The following is an 11,787-nucleotide window of genomic DNA, read 5'->3' as shown; positions in this document are numbered from 1 at the left end:
TAAACGATGTAGGACTATTGCTAGCAGAACACCGTTTTCTTCTGTTCGCCGATGACGTTAAGCTGTTCGCTCCTATCAACGATACCAATGACTGCATCAATCTTCAACACGCCATCAACCTATTTAGCATATGGTGCCGTGATAATACAATGGTGCTATGTATCGAAAAATGTCGTGTTTTGTCCTTTTACCGTTCTCGGTCTTGCACACGATTCAACTATCAGCTCGATAACATATCCGTTGAACGCACCGATACATTCCGCGACCTTGGGATCATTCTCGACACACGTTTAACATTTAACGATCACCTAGAGAATATAGTGTCCAGAGGGAACCAACTACTGGGTTGGATTATTCGATCAACGCAAGGTTTCCGTAATCCTATGACCATAAAAACCATCTGCTGTGCCTACGTTCGATCAGTGTTAGAATATGGCAGTATTGTTAGCGACTCCTGTACCGAACAATGGAGTAATCAAATCGAGGCCATCCAAAGAAAAGCGACTAGATATGCTGTAAGACTCTTACCATGGCGACAGGGCGATGTGTTACCGTCATACCATTCCCAGTGTCTGCTTTTAGGGATTCAGTCGTTGAAAAAGCGCCGTGAGATAGCTAAATGCCTTTTTATATCAGGACTACTTAACCACCATATTGATGCTCCTACTTTATTAGCTACGATAGAATTTAACGCGCCATCTAGGAATCTACGTACACGTCAATTCATATCCGTCCCTCGTTATAGAACTCGTTTTGGCCAGTCTGATCCTATGTCAGCTATGTGTCGAACTTTCATAAATAACTTTGATTTATTTGATTTCAACATACCACAGAATGTTTTTAGAGATAGACTCAGGACACAACTTACGTAATAATTTTATTTTTAAAATACATTTTCTATTCTTGTGCACCTGTTCTCCCCTATCGATTTATGTACCTTACATAGTCTATAAGCACTAATTTAAGTACATTCATGTAGGATCTTCAAGATCCCGATGGAATAATCAATAAACATATTAAATACATATTAAACATAGGTTCTAAATGCAAAATCATCACGGTCTATCATGTTTTTGTTTCCTTACAGGTGCACCCTAGTACTTCTCAAAGTATAACTAGTGCCAGCTTACCAGAGTCCTGCAGTTCCATTTTAAGTGTAGATACCTCATTGAAGGAGGAAATTAAAGGTATCCCCGATAACCTTCGCTGGATGACAATTCCCAGCAAATTTGTGGAGAAACATGGCCATGCCAACAGTAACCATTTTTATACTGACGGATCCTCATCAGAGCAGGGCATTGGATTTGGTGTATACAACACGTGCTCCGAAGCATTCTTTAAATTACGCCAACCATGCTCAGTATATGTAGCGGAGCTTGTCGCAATCTTTTAAGCCTTATTATTGATAAGTGCATGCCCTGCGGATCAATATGTAATTTTTTCAGACAGCCTAAGTGCTAATGAAGCATTAAAATCCGTAAAGGCTGCTAAGAGCTCAGACCACTTTGTGAAAGAAATTGTAAAGGTTTTAAGCTCACTGTTTGAAAAGTCGTTTCGCATATCTCTGGTATGGTTGCCTGCTCAATGTTTATGTTTATGTTTGTGTTTATTTGTCTATCGATGGACAATAATGCCCTCTCGAACCATTTTAGCAATGTTTTACAATGAGTGTTTTACAATGAATTACAATAACATAAAACATAAAAATGTGCACTATGGAACCAAATTTAACACAGAAACACGATCATTAAACTCAGTTGGCGAAATTGCGTTCTACGGTCGTCGAGGGTCAACATTGCCCGAGTCCGGAGCGGCCTGGCCGGAACGTACAGGTTGATGGCAGCCAGTAGTGACGGAGAGTCAATACGGCCGTCGAGAAGTCCCGTGATGAACGACAACCTGGCTTTTCGTATTCGCTCACTTAGGGTGGGTAACCCGAGTAGTAAACACCTAGTCCGGTAATCGAGCCTTTGGTTCCATGAGCGAAGTGCAAATCGTGAAATTTTGTGCTGGATTGATTCCAATCGAGCTAACGGACGCGCTGCAGTTGGCCACCATACGATATTTGCATATTCCATCAACGACCGGATAAGTGAGCAATAGAGCGCCTTGGTGCAAGGTATATCACTAAGCTCGCGAGTCATATTGATAACTAATCCTAGCATTCTATTGCTGCTGGCTACTACGTGATCCAGCTGATCCTTAAATGATAGTTTTGTATCGAGCAAAATACCTAGATCCTTAACACATTGTTTTCGCGCCAAGGACTGTCCATCAAGCGCATATTCATACAGCGATGGGCAGCGAGAACCACTGAAAATGATGGCTTCAAATTTATCTGTGCATAGGGATAAAGCATTACGGTTGCACCAACACTGGAACTCACGAAAAATTTTCGCGTCATCAGCGTACAGTAGATGATTATCAGCCGGAAGGATCAACGTCGCGTCGTTGATGAAAAGAAGGAACAGCAAAGGACCCAGGTTGCTGCCCTGCGGGACTCTAGAAGATGCATGCACTGGACTTGACATGTACGGGCCTAACTTCACAGAATATTGACGATCTGTAAGGTACGATTTAAGCCACATTATCATAGGGTTTGGGAGACCAAGTAAGTCGAGTTTCGCTAGCAAGATGGAGTGCGATACACTATCGAATGCTGCCTTGATATCCGTATAAATAGCATCTAGTTGTAAACCGGTATCGATAGATTTATGGCATTTGCTAACAAATTCTAGCAGACTAGTCATTGTAGATCGCTTGGAAACAAAACCATGTTGATTCACACTAATATAGTTGCAGGCCGGGGCCAACAATGGCTCGTAGATTGGCATTTCGAACACCTTTGCACACATGCTGAGTGAGGTTATGCCACGATAGTTTACAGCATCATTCTTACAGCCCTTCTTGTAGATGGGTGTCATCTAGGAAGATTTCCAACTGGCAGGAAAGGTATACCGGTATTTATTTATTTATTTATTTATTTATTTATTTATTTACCGGTGGTATTGCGGTATACCAGGATATGAACAGGCAGATCATTTGGCCAAAAGGGGAGCTGCAGAAGAGTCCTTTTTTGATAGGCCTAGCCTTCCTCATGAGTTCCTACAGGCCCCTCAGGCGTTTTGCAAGGCACGTTGGCAAAATCTTTGGGACTCGGATGAACTCGGAAGATTTCTATATTCAATCACTCCTCGTGTATGCTTGAAGCCTTGGTTCCATAACATCCCTGGCGATCGTGCGTTCATTCGAATGATGTCTAGACTTAGGTCTAATCATTTCGCATTGGGTGCACATCTCCAGCGTATAGGACTGGTCGACTCCAAGGTATGTGGCTGCGGGCTTGGATTCCACGACATGGATCATTTTTTGTGGTCCTGCGTGGAATACGAGTCTGCTCGACCTACCTTGCTGAATGCGGTCGAAAAACTGGGAAAATGTACTGATATTCCGATTCGGGATATATTAGCGGCATCGGACTGGGAATTCCTAAAGGCCATATTCGATTTCTGTAAGAGAAACGGCTTAACTGTGTGACTTTCCTTAAGCAAAATGTCTTTGAACCAACCAACATTATTGGCAACAGCAATCTTGCATCCTATGTTATTCCCTCTTGTTTGTCTATGTGTTACATGTTGTACATCGCTTGTATGTTTGTGATGGATGAATGTATGCATGAATGTAAGAATGAATGAGTGCAATATGTATGGCTGAGTAATCGGCATTGACGGCAGACAGAAGATCTTTACTTGTACGATGTTCTTGCAAGAATTTACAAGATACCTGGAACGATACAGACCCCCGCCACGTCACTCGGACCACTGAAGGAAAGGACTACAACGATACAGACCCTCGCAATGTCATTTGGGTCACCCAGACCCCGGCAATGCCATTTGGAACACTGAACTGGAATAGACAACCTCGAAACCCGAATGATGTAGACCTTCGCCACGCTCATAGTACCGCAAAATCATGGACTGGATTGATTAAAACCAAACCGTCCGAGTACACCCGGGATAAGGTGCCCTTCCATGGCTCAGAGAAGGAAATGTCTCCCAGCCAGTATGGATTGGAGCGCTATGAAATATATTTGTATACTCTACTTTTAAGCAATACGGCCTGTTTGGACCGTTACTCCTGAATAAAAAATAAAAAAATAAATACTTGTTAAACTAATATTGGCCTTAACGATTGATTATTTCACGTTTAACCCATTCAGTGTTAATTGCACGAGTGCGACTCGGGCAGTGCTTTTGTTCTTCGTTTCAATTAAATCGTAGCATAGGGAGAGGGGGAAGGAAATAAAAAAATGATAGTGACACATTTTATACATTACCTTTTGTGTAAAGCAATGGTTTGCAGAATGGGCCAAAATTATTTTCTTTTATTAACTTTATGGCATTATTTCATAACCGTGGGACTGTCAAAGGATTAAACATACATACAGTCAAGGGTCTTGCAGTTTACCATAATAAAACCAGTTTTATTCCGTAAATACATTGTATAATACACTATTTTTTGACATATTTAAGGAGAGCAATACACAATGTTTTACAGTCAACCGTGTTTTATTTGAGAACTGGTGGGACTGCGAAATAAGTGCGATTTTTCTGATTTGAGAATTTGCCGATTAGAGGGAGTTCACTGTTTTTAACTTAAATATTTTCACATTCTCGTATTATCTACAAAACCAATAAACAATTTAATTGAAATTAGGACAGGCTGTCCCCGAGATGCGCTATTAACACGTTGAGCCCAGTGGCAGACCCCAAACTTTCCCGAAAGCCGGTGGGAGGCCCTGGGGCCTGCCATTGGTCTTTTGTTAGGGAAACAAGAAACATTGCGAACAACTGTACTCTACTCGCATGAATAGCAGCAGTGAGCAAGTAAAAGAACGGTGTTCTAAGAATTATTGTGGTTGGTAAAGACCCCATCCAACACACAACAGTATAGAGTACAGAGTAGAGTTTAAATTATAGCGAAAAAACTTATTTTTCTACATGCCTGTTTGGTTCCACTGCTTGCGTTCTAGATGCCGGCGGAACGGAAAGTTTATGGAAATCATTGCCGGACTGAACGTGAAGAAACCGCGTGTCTCGAATTTCCGAAGTCGAATCACACAATATCCTGTAAAAATAAAGCAAATGTTCGTGCAATGTTTTGTTCAATCATAAATTATAGTCACTAACAAAATTATTTGATTTGATATTGAATAAATGTGTGCGTATCTCAGGGACTACCTGTACTAATTATGATGTAAGCATTGAAATGTTATATAATTATGAGTAAAACAGAATGACCTCATATTCCACTTTAACGAATACTCCTTAACACTCCCCCCCCCCTCCCCCTCTGTTGCAAACCACAAAAACCGTATCCCACATTGGGATTGGGCGTCGATCCTGAATTTGTGCTTTTTTTCTAAAGCCTCGATGGCCAATTGTTCTACATGACAACACCTCCTTTCTACCCACTTTGAGAGCAAAATAATCGTGCGGAGCCGGCTCTGGAGCCGTTGGTGCGGAGCCGGCTCCGGAGCCGTTGGTGCGGAGCCGACTCCGGAGCCGTCGGAGCGGAGCCGGCTCCGGAGCCGTCGGGGCGGAGCCGGCTCCGGAACCGGCTCCGAAATTGCCTGGAGCCGGTCGGAGCCGGCTCCGGCTTCGGAGCCGTTTTGCCCATCACTACTAGCAGCAATCGAACACAACATCGAATATGAAAAATATATGGGATTTCACATGTTCGATTTGATAACCAACAAATAGAACATGTCAAATCCCATACATTTTTCATGTTTGATTTCGTGTTCGATTGCTGCTTAGCTCGGAGGACACCTGTTGTTGCAAACTATTGCAATAGCACTCTTTCTTTCGCCCGTAGTAGTATTAGGTATTGAGTAACAAGCGTTTTCTTACGCAGTCTTATATTATTATTTTATAGCGACGCTAAAAAATCAATCGCTTGACTCGGGCTATCGCGAAAGAGTCTGGCCTTCGGTCATTGCCTTAGCCACGATGTTCGGGAGCCTTTGAGCGATCGGGAATATTTGGCTCGATCGGTATCGGATGCTTCCCACACTACGTGTTTGTACCGCGCTCTGTCGGGAATCACGGTAGATAAAACCGACAGATCGAATCTAACGTTAATTATTATTAACATTACCCTTCAGTGTTTGTGAGCCCTACGAACACTCTTCCTGGTTTGGTTCAATCTTAACAGCCGGTGCTTCCTATTTCTATACGAACGCAATACTGGCTTACGAAATTTGGCTGAAAAATAGTTTGCATCTTTCGCTTAGCCGGTATTGGGATCCTTCAGGAATGCTCAACCCGATCAGTAGTAGACTTTGACCACACTGAACACTGTCTGTGTCGCTCTCTTTAGGGAATCACAAGAAATAACCCGGCAGGCAATTGACGTTTCATACTAGGGTGAGGGGTGTTGAAACGCATGGAAGAGCAGGAAGAAACACGGACGAGCGCTGATGAACTGCAACTGTGTGCGTGCAACAGCACCAAACGGCATGTGACGACGTACAGTGTGTGGATGTGTGTGTGTAATTTTAGGCAGCGAAGATGGATCGAGGTTATGTTAACAAAGTGAAAGAGTTTGATGCAGAAGCGTCTTTGTGATAAACATGTATTTTAGTTGCATATTTTCAGTGTTAAAGTTTGTAATGTGAACTTAAAAGTAATGACCAATGGTGCTATTCACTTGTGTGCTGTTGGCAAATATTGAAGCGTTGAAATATTGAAGCTTCCTATGTTAGTTTGTTGTGCTTAGTGTGAAGCAAAAATGTGTGCTAAAGAGTTATAAATTAGAAATATTTATACGTATCCGTCTAATGTTCGGTTGTACCCATCTAATTTTCCATATTTTTGGGTGTCCTTATCGTTTACCAGGAGAAAAAGATTGGAGATTAGATACGTGCAGCTATTTCGTCTCCGCAGGAAGTATGTTAATTAAAGTTGATGTATTTGTAATTTTTCATTTTGCTGAAATTAAATAACTAGGGTAAATGTACTTTAAATCCATTAAAACACATCGGTACCACTACAAATTGCACCACTATTGAATTTGTAGTGGTACCGATGTGTTTTAATGGATTTAAAGTGTCAGAAAGGACATTTTCTGAATATTTGAACACATAGCAATTGTTATATGTTTTATCTTCGCAATCACAACCATTTTTACCATGAAATACATCAAATTTTCGAAAAAATACAAATTTTTGTGACTGCTTCGTTGTACCTATAATGGTGGTATGGTTCCTATAGTCGTCTTATTGTGTTCCTATAGTGGTGGTAAACAAAGATGCATCAAAAACGGTGTATAATATCAATGAAACTTAGTTTAGAAGCTGTTTTCGTATGAATAGCAAGGATTACTGCCATAATATTGGTTTTTTCCGTAATTTGATCGTAAAAAAATGTATAATGTTAATCGATGAAACTATTGACGAAAGTACTGCATCACACCTGTCGTCAACCTACACCCGGAAGAGTGTGCTTCATTTGAAGTCAATTTTTCATCCAGCCATATAAGCGAATTTTGGCCTGTTTTTGGTAAATTACCTACATAAAACTCATTTCTGTTGCTTATTTTAGTGAAAACAGTACGACATGTCGAAAATATCCTCGAATAAACAGAAAACGACCTGTTTTTATTGATTTTATAACTATAACCACTATAGGAACATGCCTGTTTTGTGTACCTATAATAGTACTATGGTAAAAACACTTAAAAATGCATAAATATGGTCAAAAGGCAAATAATTTTAGTAAAACAATAACATTTCATAACAGTTATGTTGAAAAACTAGTAATTGCGTGGTTATGTGGTCATTTAGAACGTTAACAGAAATATGAGTTTCGTTATGAAATCCTAAGGATTTTGGAAAAATGTTGACACATTTCATAAAATAATGGATTTTTCGGTCACAAAGTAACGGAATGGCCCCATTTAACTTTTAAACCCTTTGTAAAAGGCTAAAGAACAATTCACACTAACGTAAATAACTTAATTGCTTTTAATTTGCCGAATGACCCGCATTTTAGTGCAATACCACCACTATAGGTACATTTACCCTAAAAATTTGCCGTCAACCATAATGAATAATCGATGTTATCAGTGTTCTTCAGGAATGTTCCAAGCTGTCTGAAGACACACAAATCCGATTCACCTCGTATGCAACCAGCGGATTTCATGCGAAGGATTTGGAAAGCCATCAAAGAAGTAGGTATGATGGTAAGGAAACTTTGATTCTTTTTACTTTTAGATTTCTTATCCTTATTTTTGTTTACAACAACCTTGGATCGTCGGCGAGGGCCTTATGGGCGCGGTCAGAACAACAACCTGATGAGCATTTCGTTCCAGGCGGATATTATCTCAAGTTTGGGAATTGAAGAGAGTTACGGCACACTGTGAACATCGTTGTAAACAATCGATGGTAACATTTATATATAGCTTATGAATGCATGTGCTTATCTAATTATTCATTAATTCGTTTATTTATTAATTTGAGCATTAGCGCTCCATCGACGTGAACACCAGGTAATGTTGACCAATGATGATTACCAACACGAACTGGCATTCTTTGTTGACTGATCCGTGCGCGCTGACCGGCCACTGAAACCACCGAAGGCACTGCACTTGTTGTCGTGAGTTGTCCAACAACACGGACCGGAAAGCCGGGAGGACGAATGGCACGAGGAACGGCAACCGGAACCACCGTCAGCACTGCACTTGTCGTCGGAAGTTGTCCAACAACACGGACTGGTACATCTGACTGACGAAACGATTCACACCCGCAATGGCCGAAGGCATTACTTGTAAAGGAAGTGGCACTTGAGACTCTTCCACAACTTCCTTTTATACTGCATTTCGAGCTGCCGGTGCGCAGACTTATGAATGAGTGGTAGTTATGTACCCAATCTTGGTGTTTCCGGGTTACTCGCCATCGCGCTGGAGTCGTATCATACTGCACCTGTCCTGCTTCGATTATTGCCTACGCAAAGACAAAATTAGAGCACGCGTTCCTATTCCTCATCCTCCGGCACCATCTGCAGAATGTGGGAATCACTGCTCTATAAAAACCACCGGACTACCACAAACTGGAAACAGCGGAACACCCCGTGGGTCACCGGCCAACAACATGCATATCGGCTGAAACTTGGACCCATGATAAATTGCAGCAAAGTTGAAGTAAGCCTGACAGTATCTAAAGTAATAGAAAGACAGTTTGATAAACTGGTTAACAATGTTTGTTATTTCATTTCAGCTAATATGCCGTGCGAAAAAGCAAAATAAATCTTTAATGTTAATGTTTATTAAGCTAAACCGACATTATATTTTTTATCTAAAACGTTTTTGATGTGTTTTTTCTCATCGCGTTTAGGCGTCGTGTATCAGATCGCAACTGCTAATAATTTCGTCGTCTGAGGCGGACGGTTATGGAGATCATCCCGATCATCGTCGTACTGTTAGCTTATTAGCAAAATTAGCGACAGTGTAAAATGTAAGAGAAAGACAAATTGACGATTAAAGTAATATAATTAAAATTAATGCTTAACATGGATTGCGCTCCACTAACAGTATTTTTCTCTTATATTGTCTATTTCAGTTGTGCTGTGAGGATTACAGCTGGCTCTCACAACCGTCCGGAAGTCGCAGTGATTTGGTAACATCAAGATCATCACCACCGCACGAAGCGCAGCATATTGAAGCAAGCCCAAGCGGACAGCAACCACCTGCAGCAAACGTACGCCGAACGAATGGACGTGGTAGACACGTTATGATTGCGATACCTGCTCTCTGAAAATGCTAGCACAGATGTTTGGGCCACGGAGGTAATGTTCCGAGAGAATTTTTATCATCAAAAATGTCGAAAACACAATGAATTATAGAATAAATTCACAGAATAACACAAAATAACACACTTTAATCCATGTTTTAATGTTAAATAAGAACTCGCGAAGTCCAAAATAATTATCCGACATATTTTTTTAATATTTAATCGAAAAAATGGGGTAGATAAATTATATGAACAAATTTAATAAATGTAAACAAAGCTTGAATCCTGGGGATCTTACGTCAAGTGACGAATTGTCAAAATGCACTAGAGTCCACCACCTGATATTTTTAAATCCACCTTGATGACGACGCAACTCCTGCACGTTCATCGTCATACTATCATTTCAACTGGAGGCATGTTTGTTTAGGCGGCTACAACAAATTGTTTGAACATGTTCAATGAAACAAACATGTTGTTTTGGCCTCTCATAATTAATGATAATGTATTACATTCTCAACGCTTAATTTATATGAAACGCAAATAACTTTCCTTACTAATTTTATGTTTTATGTTTTAATTTAATTACAGGTAAATGCTGGAAATCTCCGTGATGACCGTTTTCGTGCGCTGAACTAGGTTTGTATGAAAAATAGTGTATTTTAAATACATTTAATTTTTAAATAAAGTAACGGTCAATTTGAAATACACTGTGTTGATAAACAACCCGAATGAAAGAAATACACGGATAAACGAATGTAACCAATACACGAAAGAACGGGAGGTCCGTTTCATCCGTACCCCCCCACGCCCAATCATGTCTTCCGTTGGGCGCCTGAGCCATGCACGGTTGGGCGCCCGTTTCTCCTCCTCCGGCGCCGTCAGTTTAGCTGTCAATTGCCTGCCGGGAACACTGTGCCAGCGAATCGACCGTTAATAATAATTAACACCTGTATTCGCAGTTCAAACCGTGCAGCGAGAATGTATGTGTTAATGTGCAGCGAAATTTGTCTCTATATCTCACTCCCTCACCCCCACACATCCACATACACTTTTCGCGCACTCTTAATATTTTGGCGCGCACGCTACGTACAACTAAATACAAAAGTCGTAACTGCGCGCACTGAACAAAGTCGCGATGGTCCAATCGGAACGCCGACACTCCAAGTCACAGATTTTGGTGTGAAGAAAAAGTTTTTCTGATCAAATCGACAACACACACGCGACGACACACATCGTCACATCGACCGCCGTCGATGGGAAGTGATGATCTAAAAATAGATTTGTGAGGCGAGTGAGAAGGGGGGGGGGGGGGGCGTAGATCAGAAGAACGTAAGCGTGAGTGAGTCGTCGCGTGTGTGTGTTGTACAGGGTGGCATCGTAGAAGTGATGATATAGGGGAAAGCGGGGCAAAATGGGCATGTGGGGCAAAATGGGCACCCTCTATTTAAGCATTATTTGACTACAAAGCTACTTTCCAATGCTCAAAATGTATTCATTAGAGTGTTTTATGAACACCATGTAAGTTTCATAACCCTAACACAAAAAATAACCAAGAAAAGTGCAAAATAAGGTTTAGTAGCATATTGATGTAATTTTTGTCACTTCGAAAATAAGCTTAACCCAGTGTCACAGGGATGCGTTGAAGTTTTACATTATATATTATTAAAGATATGATATTTCTATACAATTTGTCTGAAGAAAGCAAGGCGATCGAATGCGTATTTTTACTAATATAACATAAAATAACATAATATAACAAAAATGCTTCACGTGGGGCAAAATGGGCAGTTACGCTTGGGGCAAAATGGCCAGATGTTTTTGGCATACGGCGCTTGGTGAGGCTATGGTGTTGTATTTGTCGCCTCAAAATGATAACAGACACAGCTTCAAAAGAATCGATTATGTAGATTTGAACGTGTAAAAACTGTTTTAATTTTGATAACATATTTTTGGAAGAATTTTAAGGGCTTTCCTGACCAGCAAAACAAAAGATAGAA

At 40.8% G+C, this 11,787-nt stretch overlaps 1 long non-coding RNA gene across 4 annotated transcripts; it reads left to right on the top strand.

The window, feature by feature from the left end:
- Nucleotides 1-6,040: 6,040 nt before the first annotated feature.
- Nucleotides 6,041-9,792, top strand: LOC133391939 (uncharacterized). 4 transcript variants are annotated; one of them, XR_009765367.1, is made up of 4 exons: nucleotides 6,041-6,761; nucleotides 6,900-6,950; nucleotides 8,129-9,514; nucleotides 9,620-9,792. It is a non-coding gene; the product is annotated as an uncharacterized LOC133391939 (long non-coding RNA). The 4 variants fall into 4 exon arrangements; XR_009765365.1 differs by having other exon boundaries at nucleotides 6,043-6,950; nucleotides 8,129-8,446; nucleotides 8,528-9,514; XR_009765366.1 differs by having other exon boundaries at nucleotides 6,057-6,950; nucleotides 8,129-9,201; nucleotides 9,278-9,514.
- The last annotated feature ends 1,995 nt before the right edge of the window (nucleotides 9,793-11,787 follow it).

The sequence above is a fragment of the Anopheles gambiae genome, chromosome 2, assembly GCF_943734735.2.
Source record: "Anopheles gambiae chromosome 2, idAnoGambNW_F1_1, whole genome shotgun sequence".
NCBI lineage: Eukaryota > Metazoa > Arthropoda > Insecta > Diptera > Culicidae > Anopheles > Anopheles gambiae.
Note: the sequence above shows the minus strand (reverse complement) of the source record. Positions and strands in the feature narration are given on the sequence as shown.